At 36.4% G+C, this 18,147-nt stretch overlaps 1 pseudogene; it reads right to left on the reverse strand.

Annotated features, from left to right (window-relative positions):
• Positions 1 to 14,220: 14,220 nt before the first annotated feature.
• LOC121028037 (thioredoxin-related transmembrane protein 1-like) lies at positions 14,221 to 15,073 on the reverse strand (annotated as a pseudogene).
• Between the last annotated feature and the right edge of the window lie 3,074 nt (positions 15,074 to 18,147).

Raw genomic sequence — 18,147 nt, forward strand, 5'->3', positions numbered from 1 at the left:
AAGATTTTGCTTAAATTTTTTTAAAAATAAAAAAATAAAATAAAAACACAGTATTTGAACCACTGGAGTGGAACTACAAATTTTTTTTTTTTTTTTTTTTTTTTTTTTTTTTCATTAGTTAAGGTACCTGTGTACAAATCTTACTTGAGGGAATGAAACAAGATTTAACCAAAATCTTACTCCTAAGTTTTGTTTTTAGATATGAAAGCCTGAACAAATTGTACTTACATAATTTAATGGAGCTAGAAGAAGTTTCATTATAGTGCTGCTATTCAAATATTTAGATATCTTTTGAAGAACGTCTCACATCATTATTGTCAGAATCTGTTTATTTATTTGTAATTCGAGTATAGCTGATACACGACATTACATTAGTTTCAGGTGTACAACATAGTGATGCAAGTTCTATGTACATTATACTCACAACAGGTATGGCTTCCATCTGTCAGTATACAATGCTCTTACAATACCATTGACTGTATTCCCTATGCTGTGCCCTTCATTCCAGTGACTTATTTATTCCACAACTGGAAGCCTAACTCTCCCACTCCCCTGCACCCATTTTGCCTGTTGCCCTCACCACCTCCCCCCTGGAACCATCAGTTTGTTCTTTATATTTATAGATCTGATTCTCCTTTTTTGTTTTTTGTGTTTCCTGTTTGGTTTATTAATTTGTTTTGTTTTAGGGTCAGAATTCATTTTAATTAATAAGCTAACAATTTGATTATGTTCTTTTACAGTCTTATGTAAACAAATTTTTTGAAACCATTATTCTTCTCAATACTTGTCCCAATACTTCAAGCCATGCCTTTGATGGATTTTCTGCTTCAGTGGGGCCATCTCCATGTTTTTTCCAGAATAATACTTTGTAATACAGACTTCCAGAAGCTGCTTGCTTACTGAGTGGCCGTGGGAAAGTTACTTAACCTCTCTGTATCTCTTGTGCTCCTTACCTGAAAAAATGAGGAAAATAATATTACTTACCTCATAGGGTTGTTATTTATATATATATATATATATATATATACACACACACACACATATTATATATATACATATTATGTATATATATATATATGCATGTACATATTATATATATACATGTTATATACATATACATATATATGTATACACACATACATATATGTATACATGTATATATATATGTGTGTATATATGTGTGTGTGCATGTAGTGTTTAAAATAGTCCTGCCGCATGATTAGGATATTATTAGTTCAGTTAATGCTCTTCTTACATGCTGTTATAAAAACCCTCTGTTTCATTCAAAATTTCCAGTGACAGTTTATCTTTACTATTGCTCTAATTTCCATTATCCCTGCTCCCCTGCCCTGTCCAGCAGGCAATCTGACAATCATTATTAAGTTATGCCCCTTGTCGATCTTCATTTTTAACCCTAAACTTTTATTTTCCCAAATCAGGAAAAGGCTCTTGACCCATTCCTTCCTCAAGTTGAATTCCTTCACCATTTACCTGGTAACCTTGGATTTACTGTGAGAAGCCGGCTTTCCTGGAGCTTAGATTTATTCATCCTGGATGTTAGCTGTCATCTACAGTGTTACAAACTTGACCTTTTTCATAAGACTCCTTGCTATCCCCTTTTTACAGCCTCCTGTCAATTCTACCCTGGCAACCCTCCAGGCATAGTAAATCTTGTCTGAATTCACAGTGGGAGAGAAAACTGTGCTAGGCCACTCATAGCATCAACAGTTACGGCACCATCAGAACTACCATTATTATCCTCTTTAAAACAGCCATCTATTGCGCATTTTCTGTGAACATTGGTATACAAAGGTATGCACTATATCTAACTATCTGCTTCTTTCACAGGAAGGAAGTAGATGGTATTAATATGTTTTGCAAATGACAAAACTGAGAGTCTTATGCATTTACATACTTGCCCTGAGTGAAAAAACTTTCCAAAGGCCCAAAAGCATAAAATGCAAAGACTCTAGCTCTAGGCTTTAAGCATATTCCATATTTCATTATCCAGTGTTTCACTAAGGAATATCCATGACAAAAATATTAATATACAGTAATATGATTTATAGGTATCTAGGTAACCTCTTACTCAAACCATAGAGTCTGAATACCTAGATTTGACTTTCTAGCTTACTATCGCCTCGTTTTGCAGGTCTGAGGTTATCATGGTAACAACAGTCTCATGGGACTATCAAGGTTGAGATTATTCATGTAAAGCACTTGGAATTTACATAATGTAAAGTGGATATCAAATAAATATTGGCAGTTTTATTACTATGCCTCTGATACTGGAAATACCATTTATTAATTCTCTCAACAATTATTTATTGCACACTTAGGATGTGCCAGGCAGTATTTTAGGTATTAAGGTTATGGCAGGGAATATATCACTGTCTCTCCTTTTGTGAAATCTACTTTCTGGAGAGAAAGACAAGAAACAAGCAAATAATTATGTAATAGCTTAAGTTGAGATTAGTGCTATGAATAAAATTAAATAAAGGTAAGGGAGTCGTGGAAAGTCAAAGAGGATTCCAGACAGAGAATCAAGCCAGGACAAGACTCTAAACTGAAGAAAATTTTGCTGGATTTGAGGGAAAGAAAAGAAGACCTGTGTGGCTGAATCTAAGTAAAAGAGGAAAATCCATATGTGAAATGAGATCCAAAAGGTAGAGAAACCAAGTCACTGTGTCCTGATGACGAGGGTGAGAAATTTAGACATGACTCTAAGGCTTACAAAAGCTACTGGAGGCCAGTGATGTCAGATGACTGATTTACATTCAATACAAAATATTTCTAGCTGTATTTCAAAGGACTTTGAGAGCAATAATGCAAACAAAGAAAACAGAAAGACCAACTAGGAGTCCAAGACATTTTTGAAAGCACATAACTGTGATAGATTTAAGTATTGACTCTCATTCACATGGAGGTACAAACAACTAGTAGTAGATCCCTCCTGGAGTGTAGTTTTGAAACAGGGAAGTAAGGGTTGATATGAGACAGTATTTATCCCCTGTGGTTGAGGAAGAATTGCTGGCTCCGTGTGCCCTAGAAGGGCAACACCAACAGAGGTCAAGAGGTAGCTTGAAGAAAGCCCTAACAGTGGTCCTGAAGCTAGAATATGCAGAAACTGTCAGAATCAGGGATTTATTACCTAGTAATGTCCAGAGAAGGAAATGGCTTTGGTTTCAATATTGGGAAACAAAACAGTCATGGATAAAAATCTAAGGGTCATTAAAGACAATGTTGTGTGGATGCTTTAAGACAGGCTAGGCTCACATGGACAGTAACTGAGGATGCAAACGGCCATTATGGATGAGAGTCCACAATAAATAACCTTCCTGAAGATACGATGCAACATGATTAAGAGACCAAATATTTGCAAAGGCCAGCTGTTTTAATGGCCCCGTTACTTAATCCTGATTTTATTTACTGTGGAATGATGCACTTTCATCTTGCATTTAGAAATAAGCTGTCTACGTCAATGGGGACAGCTTAGGGAGTGGAGCATGTGGTGAAGTATCATTTTTCAGAAGGGTGAAATGGCCATGCAGTTTATGTAGGAACTCATATCTTTAATTAGGTCACTGGGGTCAGCACTGAAACAGTGATTCCCTGACTATTCCTACTCCTCACAGTAGACTCCCACACCATAGATTACTGCTTTCCTCTGCCCTGTGAAAAAGGGAAACAAAGTGTTTCTAGAAAGATGGTCTCTGTACTGAATGCCTTAAGATAGTTTCATCAGAACCTGGCATTGAGGTTTTGAAAATCGAGTTAAACTCAGGTTTCTTCTTAGCAACAGAATAATTATGGACACTTGTGAATAAAAATATTTATGGAAGATAAATTTGAGGAATAGGAGAAGGAATAAAAGACCAATTCACTTCTTTACCTCTCCTTAAAGAGCATTACCCTGCACCACCCACCACTACCAAAACCATTAGCTTAAGGTCAAGAAAAAAATATTTATAGCCAGAAAACAGCAAGGGGAATGCTTAATGTGTTCTGAGATTATTAGCACCGGTTTTTCTTCAATTCATTAGGAGAAATCATAAAAGTATTTTTTTCAGGCTTCCTTGAAATCCTGTCATTTAGAAGAAAAGGATAGCTTTGTGAAGGCTTCTACTTCCCCAGGTTAGTTTATCCTTTCTTGCTGTTCCCACAAGACTTGTTCATACTATTATAATATTCACCCTGTTTATTACATTTAACCTCTTATTTTTGTGTCTTGACAGCTATTTTATTCCTAGTGTTTAGGGCATTGTCGACCATATAATAGGTGCTTACTAAAAATATGGGGCCTTCCCTTTTTGATAGTATATAGTAAATCCTTTTAAACTCTAATATCTAATGAACAGGAAATCATTAATACTATATACTGTAATACAGATTTCAGAGCATGAACAGTTGTTAGTTTGAAAGTTCATAAACTTTTCATTATGGTAACTAGAACACTCACTAACACTTATCAACAAACAAGTAAAAATCTACCATGTACTTCCATGTAGGAAATGAATAAGACCATCGCAATTCTCCAAGAGAAAGTGAAAACGAATATAAAATATTTGTTCATAGAAGATGACACCTAAATGACTGTCTATTACAAGGGCAACAAGAGAACATGAATAAAATATGTGCTTTGCTCTATTAGTGTTCTATTCACTACATGAGTCCTATTGAAATAGGCTTATCTGTCTCCCACCACAGTACTTATCTGGTAGGCATTGCTATATGAATTTTATAGATGGAAAATTAAGCTCAGGCCTTCCACAGCTCACAAGTTGCTGAGCTAGGATGGAAAACCACACTTACTTTTTGTCCTGTACCTCCAAGGTAGTAACAGTTGAGAGTGAGGACATCACTGTAGTAATCAGGAAAGGTTTCATGTTCAGAGGGTCTTACAATGGACTGTGCAGTATTAAACTTATATAGGTTAATGAGGAAGAAGGATATTGCTGTGGGTTTAGAGGTGGGAAATGTCTAATAAATACACAAAAGAAGATCCACTGGTTGATTCTGAGAGTTGATGTTATGAAGAGCAAAGATTAAGTTCGATGTATGTGCAAGCAAATGGCGTACATAATGAAATAAATGTGATCTGCTGTTCATTTTTGAGAAGGATATACTTAAGAAGGGAGAAATAACGGAAATGTTTACCATGATGGATGGATGAATGTCCTGGCTGTTCCTCTAAGGAAATCAAAGTGAGGCGGAGGCACTAAAGTTAAAGTGGTGGAAGAATAATGAGCACTTATGTGTTCTCAGTAACTCAGTGGGCACACCGAGCACTAGGTTTTAATTACACATATGTGTGAAAGCAGAGAATGCCTGTGATACTTACATTTGGGTTAATTGAATAATTACTAATGGATTGGAATATTGCCAACTTTGTGCGTTAGGTTTTTATAAAAGAATTAATAATAATAATGATGATGAAGACAATATAGCTCACATTAATGAATGCTATTTCTAATTACCAACCATTGTTGCATGTGTGCATTATCTTGCTTAATTATCATTTTCAAACCTAGGAACTGCATACTCTTATTATTTACCTTTCTACAGATGATGAAACCAAGGCAGAACTATATTAAGAAATTTAACGTTAATCAGAGAGTTAGTAAGTAGAATATTCTAAACTATGATGCCCTTATTACATTATGATTAGTTGCCCATAGGTGTCCAATGAGACCCAAGTGATTTTTAATGTGCGGATAAGACTTTTTTTTAGTTTTATTTACTTATTTTGAGGGAGAAAGAGAGAACACAAGCAAGGAAGCAACAGAGAGTGAGGGAAAGAGAGAAAATCCCAAGCAGGCTCTGAACTGTCAGCACCAGACCCCAGTGCAGGGCTTGAACTCACAAACCGTGAGATCATGACCTGAGCCTAAATCAAGAGTTGGATGCTTAACTGATTGAGCCACCCAGGCACCCCAGGGGATAAGTTTTGATAGAAATATTAATCTCTATAAATGAGAACTTGTAACTTTGTCATCTTTTTAATAGACATTTGTCTCTGCAGATAATATGATTGCATCATATCAGAATTTTTCATAACTTCCAATTATGCCAAAAACAACTCTAATGTCTCAGAACATCACTTTTATCACAAGAAAAATCAGTGATTAATATTAGGTTAAAACACCACCCATGTGTAGAATTATTCACAATAGGCACACTTTAGTTGGGAAAAGCTTTCTGACAAATTTAGCAAACGTAGGGCTTAAGAATCCAAAAAATCTAGGGCAATGGATACACATTGTCAGGACACACTGAAACAGCTAGAGATGAAGAACAAAGTGTTTTTAGTTAAAAGGCTCTTACAACTCAGAATACTCTGCAGTGAAAAGTGTGAGGACAGGTGAGAAAGCCAGGGCTCTTATAAGAGCTCTTACAGAACCATTATACCGATTACAAAATTGAGACCCATAAAGAAGTCAACACATTTTATAATTTGGCCAGTTCTATTTCTCGATGCATTGCTTTCCCTATATACATAAGTGACCTAGAGGTATGGTTATATAGTGCAGAAAAGTGAACACAAAACCAAAAAATTATTCTTTTGGCTGCCAGCATAAAATAAGTGAGAGCCTGAGTTCCTGAGATTCCAATTTATTGCCTGGCTGCCGTTCAACTGCACTAACTAGACCAGATTTTTTTGGTCAGTCTCATTTGGCTTTGCTCAGCTACACATGGCCTTGGTGTAAAGCAGGGCCAAAATGAAACAAGAATATGTTTTTCCTTAATCCACATTTTCTGCTTGGTGAATAAATGAAGAGCTTTACCCTCAGGGTCACAATGACAATTTTATCCAATTTTCTCAGCAGTAGTTGATCATTATCTTGTCAGCATCATTGTTTTTGTTTTTGTTTTTAAACTGGCGCTGGGAGTCAGACAACCAACCACAGGTATAGGGGATAGAAAAATGATCCAAAAAAAAAAAATCATTAAAAAACCCAAGTTTGTCCTCTGCTTAGCCTCTCTTTTGTAGAGAAGCCAGCATACTATGGCCTGACAATTGATGGATATACCTCTGACCTAACCCAACATCATCTTTCCCCCCTTCCAAGCGACCTTCTTTTCCCCATGTCCCCCATCATTCTATCTCCTCTATTCCAGTGCTTCTCAAGATTTAACGTGTATATAAATCACCTCCAAACCTTGTTAAAAAGGAGATTTTCATTCAGTAAGCCTAGGATGGATGTGGAAATTCTGTATTCTTTTTTCTTTTTTTTTTCTTTAAATATTTATTTATTTAGAGAGAGCAAGTGTGTGAGTAAGGGATAGGCAGTGAAGGTGGGAGAGAGAATCCTAAGTAGGCTCCAACCCACCAGCGTGGAGCCCGAAGCGGGGCTTGATCTCACCAACCCTGAAATTATGACCTGAGCTGAAATCACGAGTCGGACGCTCAACTGGCTTAGCCATCCAGGTGCCCCTGGAGATTGTATTTCTAAAAAGCTTGCAGAAAATGCCCATGCTGCTGGTCTGCAGGCCATATTTTGACTGGAAAGACTCTATTTTACTTTTATAATTGATGGTTGAGAGGATGAAGGTAGATTTTGGAGGGAGAAAAGAATTCATTTATTTCTCCTTTCTTCCCATTCTTCACAGAAAAAGTGTTCCTTTTCTTTGCGCACTACTAGAAACAATCATGATCACCTGTGATTATTAAGAAGCACAGATGGTATTTCCTGAATTATAGGTATTCTAAGGAAATTTCTAAGATTTTATTTTATTTTTTTAAATTTTTTTTTTAACGTTTATTTATTTTTGGGACAGAGAGAGACAGAGCATGAACGGGGGAGGGTCAGAGAGAGGGAGACACAGAATCCGAAACAGGCTCCAGGCTCTGAGCCGTCAGCCCAGAGCCCGACGCGGGGCTCGAACTCACGGACCGTGAGATCATGACCTGAGCCGAAGTCGGTCGCCCAACCGACTGAGCCACCCAGGCGCCCCAGGAAATTTCTAAGATTAAAGTAATTTCATCTAAAGTCGTAAAACAGTTGTGAAGCAGCCTTCCAGATTTCAGGTTTTGGAAGAAAGGTGAGCAAAAGCAACCTGAGTGAGGCAACAGGTAGTGAGGTCTGTTTATTAACAGTTTGGTCTAGACGAGGAAGCAGAGAACAGAGAGGTCATGGAACTTGCAGTGGGAACTAAGGAAATAGAGTTGTGTAAGACTTTTACTTTAGATAATTTAAGTTTATAGACCACTAAAACAAAGAATCAGTGATTGGGAAGAAGAAATATTGAAAACAAAAGTGGTTTTACTGCAAGTCAGATAACTGAATGTATGGAATATATATAGAAGGCTGCTGGGTAAAATAATTTTATTTTAAATTATTTTTAAATGTTTAATTTAGGAGAGAGAAAGGATGGAGGGAGGCATGGGGAAGGGCAGAGAGAGTGGGAAAGAGAGGATCCCAAGCAGGCTCCACATTGTCAGCCCTGAGCCCAACACGGGCTCAGTCTCACAAACAGTGAGATCATGACCTGAGTCGAAATCAAGAGTTGGATACTTAACCGACTGAGCCACCCAGGTGCTCCAGTAAAATAATTTTAAAATTAAAGAAAAAAATATATATATTAATCTTTTCTAAGCTGGGTGTCTTACTGAACTGTAGACACACACACACTCTTAATACCTCATTATTTTAATTTTTTTTTAACGTTTATTTATTTTTGAGACAGAGAGAGACAGAGCATGAACGGGGGAGGGTCAGAGAGAGGGAGACACAGAATCTGAAACAGGCTCCAGGCTCTGAGCTGTCAGCACAGAGCCCGACGGGGGGCTCGAACTCACAGACCGTGAGATCATGACCTGAGCTGAAGTTGGCCGCTTAACCGACTGAGCCACCCAGGCGCCCCATTATACCTCATCATTTTAAAAGGCTTCTTGAGACTGTTGTGACATGGCTGTTATCACAGAGGATAGCAGGAAATGTTAACAAAATGTTCTCTAATGTTAAGAGCAAGGGTATGATCTGAAGAGTGTATTTGATAATATATCTGATAATTCTGTTACACCAGTATATGCAGATGTCATTATTTTACAATGGCAAAGAACAGTTTTGAATGAGGTATTCTCTTCCATATTCTGCACCTCATTAGCCACCACAGGACACCCACAAGTGGAAAAGGAGGTTCGTGACATTGTTTAGAAGTAGGATTATTTGCTTTGCTGTCATCATTGAGCTATACTTACAAATATATAGATTTACTCATTTAACATCTGCTTCTCCCATATGGTTACTCAGAAGTACAGGCTTAGATCTTTCTTGAGATCTAAAATATTTTCTTAACTAATGGATGGATAATGATGCTATCAATTTTGTCACTTCTGCAAATTCATCTTTGGACACTGTATTCAGATTACCCTCAAATGTGCATTTAAGTATCAGATACCACCTAAATGTCAGAGGGAGAAAAACTAGACTAATCTTGACAGTCTGGAAGAGCAATGTTGTCAAAGGTCATCAACAAGTCTGACAGAACAGTCCTCATTAACAGTGTCTGTCAGCACCTCCATTTGGAAGTAATTTGGATATTTGCAGTGACCCCATCAGTTCTGATTGGCTGGGCAGTGACCTTGACCAGGGTGAAACCTGTTCAGTGTAGCTCATACAATGCACTGTAGGTGGAATTCAGGATGACAGATGGCAGTGGGGTCAGTAAAGAGGAACTTGTCCGTCACTGCTATTGAAGACGAAGCCACTCAACAGCATAGTTCAACCGGCACAGGAGCTGTGTGTGCATGTGCCACAAGAGAATTGTTCAAGTTCTTTATTTTTAAAGAAATTCTAGTCTCATAATCTCAGAATTCATGAGATTGATGAGTAAGTGGAAAGAAAAGCATAGCGGTTGGAGTTTAGCAGTAAACTACGCATTTCAAAACTTGTCTTTGAGTCAATAGCCAAGGCCTAAAAAGTCATGCTGCCTATATCTTTATTGTAGATAAATTCCTAATCAAAAACTAGTTCCTGTAATATTTTTCTTCATTCTTGCTAAAAAACTGGGTTACCAGGAGTAATTACTTGGCTCTTCTGGCAGATACAACCCTTCCTTTTACCTCCCTCATATATCACAGACTCAACATGAAATATAACTATGATAATACAATATATTATATGTTCTCAGTGCTAGACTATAAAAACAATTATAATATCTTCTGGAAATAATCAACCTTTGATAGAATAATCTGGATCTGATTTTTGTAGTTACAGCAGCACTTCTTTTTAGTATAAAAAATTAGGAATGGATCAGATATCGAATGTCATGTATAGCACAGCATTTCGATTCTGTGCTCCGAGTCTGTCATTCAGAAAACACAAGGCATACTGATGGGCTAAGGACCTAATGGAAATGCATATATGTCAACTGGAATAGAATGATGAATCAAAAAGAAAATGCCATAACTTTCAATTACTCATGGGATTTTTAACAATCTAGAAAACCTTTTTGAATTCAAGACCTTTCTTCCCCATTCGCTGCTCAGCAGTTTCTCCCAAATCTTTATCATTGATTTCCTCCTGGTAATATTTTGTACCAAATGGCCAGTCATTCCCAACCAAAGATGAATAAAAAATGACAAATGGATTTATTTCATAGAAAAATACATTAATAAAACTAGAAACAGATGATGTAGTTAAGTTGATTTCCTGCCTTGTGGATTAGTCAGTGTCCACATCTAGCATTTATTTGTTTGAGGTATAATAGACATACAACATTATATTATTGCCAGACCTACAATACAATGATTTGATATTTGTATACATTGTAAATGAGCACTCCAATAAGTTTAGTTTTTCCCTGTTACTGTATAAAGTTACATATTATGCAAAATAATATTGACTATAGTCACCATATTGTACATTATATACTCATGATTATTTCTTTCATGGCTGCAAGTTTATACCTCTTGATCATTTTCTTCAATTTCACCTCCTCCAAACTCCATCCCCTCTGGCAACCACCAGACAATATATTCCATTGTGTATATACCATATCTTCTTTATTTATCCATCAATGGATACTTATTTTCATATCTTATCTATTATGAATTATTATGAATAATTCCACATGAACATACAGGTGTATGTTTTGTTTCAAATTGGTGTTTTTATTTACCTACATGAAATTGCTGTATCATATCAAAGTTCTGTTTTTAGTTTTCAAAGAGTCTTCATACTGTTTTCCACTATAGCTTTACATTCCCAAATTTACATTCCCAAAACAGGACACAAGTGTTCCCTTTTCTTCACATTCTCTCCAACACTTGTTATTTCTGATCTTTCTTGTAATAGTCATTTTTTGTTGTTGTTGTTGATATTCAGCTGTATTTTAGTGTAATATATCTTGGCTATTAAACATTATTTGTTAGTATATATCACATCATATTATATCAAATCATATATATTGGATATATGGGAGTAGGTTGCCTTTTTATTTTGTTGATTTTTCTTTCACTGTGCACAAGCTTTTTAGTTTGATATAATCTCATTTGTTTATTTTTGCTTTTGCTACCATTATGTTCAGAGTCAGATCCAAAAACATATCTCCAAGAGCAATGTCAGGGAACTTACCACCTATGTTTTCTTTGAGTAGTTTTATGGTTTCAGGTATTGTGTTCAAGTTTTCATACTATTTTGAGTTAATTTTTAAGTATGGCGTGAGATAGTGATTCAGTTTCATTCTTTTGCATGAAGCTGTCCAGTTTTTCCAGCATAGTTTATTGAAGAGACTGTTCTTTCCCCCTTGTATATTCTTGCCTCCTTTGCCATAAATTAGTTGACCGTATACATGCAGGTCTATTTCTGGGCTATCTATTCTGTTCCATTGATATGTGTGTTTGTTTTTACACTAGTACCATACTGTTTTGATTATGATAGCTTTTAATATAGTTTTAAATTAGGGACCATGATGCCTCCAGCTTTGTTCTTGTTTCTCAAAATTGCTTTGGCTATTAAGGATCTTTTGCAGTTCCACACAAATTTTAGGATCATTTGCTTTATTTCTGTGAAAAAATGCCATTGGAATTTTGATAGGGATGCAGTGAATCTGTAGATTGCTTTGGGTACTGCGGACATTTTAATAGTATTCTTCCAATCCATGAGCGTGGAGTTGTTTTCCATTTATTTGTGTCTCCTTTATTTTCTTTCATGAATGTCTTCGTTTTCAGTGTATAGTTCTTTCACCTCTTTGGTTAAATTTATTCCTAAGTATTTTATCATTTTAATGCAGTCGTAAATGTGATTATTTTCTTAATTTCTCTTTCTGCTAGTTTGTTATTGGTGTATAGAAATACAACAAATTTCTGTATATTGATTTTGTATCCTGCAACTTTACTGAATTTATTGATTATTTTAACAGTTTTTTGGTGGACCCCAAAACTGTTTTTCTTTATATAATATCATGTCATCTGGAAATAGTGTTCTTGCCTAATTGATCTGTCTAGGACTTCCAATACTATGTTCAATATAAGTGGTGAGAGTGGACATTCTTGTCTTATTCCTCCTCTTAGAGGAAACACTTTCAGCTTTTCAACATTAAGTCTGATTTTAGATGTGAGCTTTTCATATGTGACCTTTATTAGATTGAGGTACATTTCTTTTATATCCACTTTTTGAAAGTTTAGATCATACATGGGTGTTGAATTTTGTCATATGCTTTTTCTGTATCCATTGAGATGATCTTATGATATTTATCCTTCATTTTATTAATTTAGTGTTTCACATGGATTGATTTGTGGATGTTTAACCACCCTTAAGTCCCTGACCTTTACCATTCTTTCTCTTTCTTCTACTAAATTTGGGCTTTCTTTTTCTTTTTCTACTTCCTTGACTTGTAATGTTAGGTTGTTTATTAGTGATATTTTTTGTTTCTTGATGTAAGCATTTACTGATGTGAACTTCCCATTTAAAACTTTTTTTGATGCACCCCATAAGTTTTGGTATGTTTTATTTCCATTTTAATTTGTCTCACGTATTTTTTTTTCTTGATTTCTTCATTGACACATTGACTTTTCAGAAGCATGTTGTTTGGTTTGCATATATGTATGAATTTTCCAGTTTTTACTTGTTTTTTTTTTTCTTCTTCCTGAGTAGAATGCTTTCATTTATATGAAATTAAGCTTCTGTGAATTTTCAAAATGTAAAAGTATCAAAGGTTTTACACAACATCAAATGAGACTCAGTAATGCTCACCTTCATATCCAAAAAAAAAAAAAAAATCAAGTAGAGGTTCAACAATCATTATATAAAATCTGAAATGAGTGGCCCAAATTTTAAATTATCAGTAGATAGCTCTTCAATTTTAAGGGTCCCTCAGTATACTTTGGTTTGAAACCACAAAAAAGGACTATTTATTAAAGCATGAAAAATATTTCCAGAAAAGTGTCCAATTTGGAAAATGAAAACTGTAGCCCTTGGTAAGTAGGAAAAATACAAATCATACACTGAACAGAGGGGAACAAAAAAGGCAACTGACCTTTATAGGAATCAAGACAACACCATGGACTTATATAAAATCTTCCCAAATCAGCAACATACCCTGTATTATCATGTTTAGAGCACTGTAATTAAACCAAGATAGTTTTTTTATTAATTGCATAATCTAAAAAAAATGAGGAAATTTTGAGCAGGACCAGAGTTGTCATTGAAATACACATTTTTTAAATGTAGGCCTCACACCCAGCATGGAGCCCAGTGAGGGACTTGAACTCATGACCCTGAGAGCAAGACTTGAGCTGAGATGGAGTCTGACACTTAACCAACTGAGCCACCCAGGTGCTCCTGAAATAAACATTTCTTGAGAAATTGGGCAAAGTTCTCATTTATGGGAAATACGTTTTTTTTTTTTCCACAAAGTGAAACTGAGAAAAATTGTATCAAATGAGAAATCTTTTTATCCAAAGTAATCTCTTTAAATAGCTCAATAATGCAGTACTTGAGAAATGTAATTTTTCAACTCAGACTTGAAACAAATTATTCAATAAACATAATCGAATCTTAGTGCTTGGCACCAGAGTTTTCAAAAATTGAACAATTGTTTAAACCATCATACTGTTGTTCTTAAATCCCATTTTAAATTTTTTTATGTAGTGCTACTTTTTATTTTCTGAAGATAGTTTGTTCAGTCTAAGACCATCTAGACTGAACCCTGCAATGTACAAGCATGTCTCAGTTCACTTCAAACCAAATGGTCAGTCTTTTGTTTTTATCAAAATCATATTATAATATTCATAACAATTAACCAGGATTTATCTGTGAACAAGGAAGGACCCACAGGACATTGTCTGTGGCATTCTGTGGAAAGTCTGTCTGTTCCTTCTGTCTGCTTCCTGTTCTGAAACATTTTCATGAGCTTCTTGTTACTCCACTTTTTTCAAAGGTTGAGAAGATTCTGGTAATAATTATTTTGGGGGAGAAGGGTATGGCTTGATCTGTATCTTTTTGAAGGAAAAAGGCAGTGCAGCACAAATATTATACAGAGTCCCAATGATAGTCCTGAAAGCAGAGTTGCTAAAAGCAAAAACTGTACATTATCCCCAAACCCATAATCAAAGGTCTTCAATAAAATAGTTACAGCAAGTCCTGATCCATGAAGATAGCTGAAAGAGTGCTGACATACTATTCATCAGAACAGAATCTGGGCTAAACCATGATGAAATGGGTTCAGTACTTTTCCACTCTTTCTCATTTATAGTTTATGAAGTTCTTCTTATTCCTTGAGCCCTGATAGCACCTAAATTCACCATCTTAACAATAGTAGATGGAAGGAAGGGCAGTTATGATAAACCATCCACTCAGTCCTGGCCGCTCAATGACATCCCCTTTTGCAACATTAACCTCAAGATGTTGTCCCCATTAAGCAAAACTTCTCCATTCTGGTTGTAGATTCTGACAAGAAAGACACCATGGAGCATAAAATTCTATCATCCATTCTCCTTCCAGCAACTCTCTCCTGTTCTTGCCATAATGTTGGGCACGTCACTCTACTGCACATGGGTCCAGGGAACCCCACAAAACAACAGCAGGAGCCCTGCTACAGGAACCATGAGACTCCTGGAGGGTGTCATGTCTGGTGTTTGCCCACCCCCCCCCCCACCGCCACATCTCCGTTTTTACTCGTAATTGACTTCTAGTTTTATACCACTGTGGTTAGAAAAGATGCTTGATATAATTTCAGTCTTCTTAAATTTATGACAATTTGTTTTGTGGCCTAACATATATTTATTCTGGAGAATGTTCTGTGTGCACTTGAGACGAATGTGTGTTAGGTTGCTTTTGGATGGAATGTTCCATATATATATCTGTTAAGTCTATCTGGTCTAACATGTTGTTTAAGGTCAGTGTTTCCTTATTGATTTTTCTTTTCTTTCTTTCTTTTTTTTTCCTTATAGATTTTTCTGTCTGGATGATCTATCTATTAAGGCAAGTGGGGCATTAAAGCCCCTGCTATTATTGTATTGCTGTCTATATCTCCATTTGGGTCTGTTAATACTGGCTTTATGTTTTTAGATGTTCTTATATTGGGTACATAATTATTTACAGATATTATATCCACTTCTTGGATTGACCCCTTTATCATTATATAATCCTTTTTTTTTTTTTTTACTCTTATTACTGTCTTTGTCTTGAATTCTATTTTTTCTGATATAGGTATAGCCACCCCAGCTTCCTTTTGGTTTTCATTTGTATGGGGTATCTTTTCCATATCTTCACTTCGAGTTTGTATGTATCTTTACTTCTGAGGTGAGTCTCTTGTATTTTTTTTTTTATTCAATAAAGACTTTGTCTTTTGATTGAAGAAGTAATCCATTAATGTTTAAAATGATTATAGATAGGCATGTACTTATTGCCATTTTGTTCATTATTTTCTGGTTGTTTTATGGTTTCTCCCTGTTCGTTTCTTTTTCTCTTGCTATCTTCCCTTGTGGTTGATAAATTTCTTTAGTGTTCTGTTTAGATTCCATTCTCATTACCTCTTGTGTATCTACTATAGGTTTTTGCTTTGTGGTTATGTGGCTTACATGTATCTGTTGCCTAGATGTAGACCAATCTATTTTAAGTTGATAGTAAGTTAAGTTTGAACACACTCTAAAATTCCACATTTTCCTGCCCCTTTCCCATGTTTTCTGTTCTTGATGTCACATTTTGCATCCTTTTATTTTGTGTATGCCTTACTTGCTGTAATTATACTTATTTTTACTGCTTTTGTTTCTTAACCTTCATGCTAGCTTTGTAAGTGATTAGTCTACTACCTTTACTATAGACTTATCTTTACCAGTGAGATTTTGCTTTCTTTTTTAAAAATTTTTTTTTTCAACGTTTATTTATTTTTGGGACAGAGAGAGACAGAGCATGAACGGGGGAGGGGCAGAGAGAGAGGGAGACACAGAATCCGAAACAGGCTCCAAGCCATCAGCCCAGAGCCTGACGCGGGGCTCGAACTCCCGGACCACGAGATCGTGACCTGGCTGAAGTCGGATGCTTAACCGACTGCGCCACCCAGGTGCCCCAGAGATTTTGCTTTCTTATATTTTCTTGTTATTAATTATTGCCCCTTCTTTTCAGCCTAAAAAAGCTATTTCTTTTAAAAGTCAACATGTTAAAAATGTTTTTAGGGTTTTTTTTTTGTTGTTTTGGTAATGTTTATTTATTTATTTAATGTTTATTTATTTTTGAGACAGAGAGAGACAGAGCATGAACAGGGGAGGGTCAGAGAGAGAGGGAGACACAGAATCTGAAACAGGCTCCGGGCTCCGGGCTCCGGGCTCCGAGCTGTCAGCACAGAGCCCTATGCGGGGCTCGAACCCACGGACCATGAGATCGTGACCTGGGCTGAAGTCGGACGCTCAACTGACTGAGCCACCCAGGCGCCCCTTTGTTTATTTATTTTTGAGAGAGAGAGAGAGAGCGAGAATGAGCAGGGGAGGGGCGTAGAGAGAGGGGGACATAGCAGAGGATCCAAAGCAGGCTCTGTGCTGACAGCAGAGAGCCTGATGTGGGGCTCAATCTCACTGAGCCGTGAGATCGTGACCTGAGCCAAAGCCAGATGCTTAGTTGAGCCACTCAGGTGCCCCCAAAATCAACATTTCTTTTAAAGCTGATTTAGTGGTGGTGAATGCCTTTAGCTTTTACTTGTGTGGAACACACTATTTATCCTTCAATTTTTTTTTTTTATTTAAAATTTTTTTTTAACATTTATTTATTTTCGAGACACAGAGAGACAGAGCATGAACGGGGGAGGGTCAGAGAGAGAGGAAGACACAAGAATCCGAAACAGGCTCTAGGCTCTGAGCTGTCAGCATGGAGCCCGATGCGGGGCTTGAACTCACAGGCTGTGATATCATGACCTGAGCCAAAGTCGGAGGCTCAACCGACTGAGCCACCCAGGCGCCCCGTATCCTTCAATTTTGAATGTTAACTAACTGCCAGGTATTCTTGGTTGGAAGGTTTTTGCTTTCAATACTTTGTATATATCATGCCACTCCCTTCTGGCCTATAATGTTTCTTTAAAAAAACGTGCTAATTGTCTTATCGAGGTTATTAGTTTGTAACAAGTTGTTTTCCTCTTGCTAGCCTTAAGATTCTCTCTCTTCTCTCTCACTGTATCTTGATGTGGCCTTTTTATCTTTTGTTGTGGAGGATCCCTTTAGCTAGTTTTCAGATCTGTTTCAGAGAGAAGTGTTTTATATGTAGCTGTAGATTTGGTGTGTCCATGGAAGGAGGTGAGTTCAGGATCTTCCTATGCTGTCATCTTGAGCTGCCCTCCCCATATCTGGCATTTAGAATGCCTCACACATATTTAGAACAAAGTGAGAATCCTTAATAAGAACCCATGGAACTCCGCTTACTAATTACACACCAACATTCTTCTCTATTCTAGTTTGAAAAGGAGCTTGCTGCAAGGCAAAATATTACCCTGGACATCCAGACCACAACTTATGGACATTTATGGTTCAGTTATCAGTTATGAAAAAATTTAATTTTTTCATTTGGTCATTTTATACATGACAGATGACGTCATCCAAATGGCTTTTAGGATAATGCTTCATTTTCACTGAAACACTTTGCCTAACTGAATTTGAGATACTTCCCATTTGGGTACAGCAGCTTTTATAAAAATTGCCTCAACCAGGCTCATTAC

Source organism: Herpailurus yagouaroundi, unplaced genomic scaffold (assembly GCF_014898765.1).
Source record: "Herpailurus yagouaroundi ecotype Mexico unplaced genomic scaffold, PumYag 100, whole genome shotgun sequence".
Lineage (NCBI taxonomy): Eukaryota > Metazoa > Chordata > Mammalia > Carnivora > Felidae > Herpailurus > Herpailurus yagouaroundi.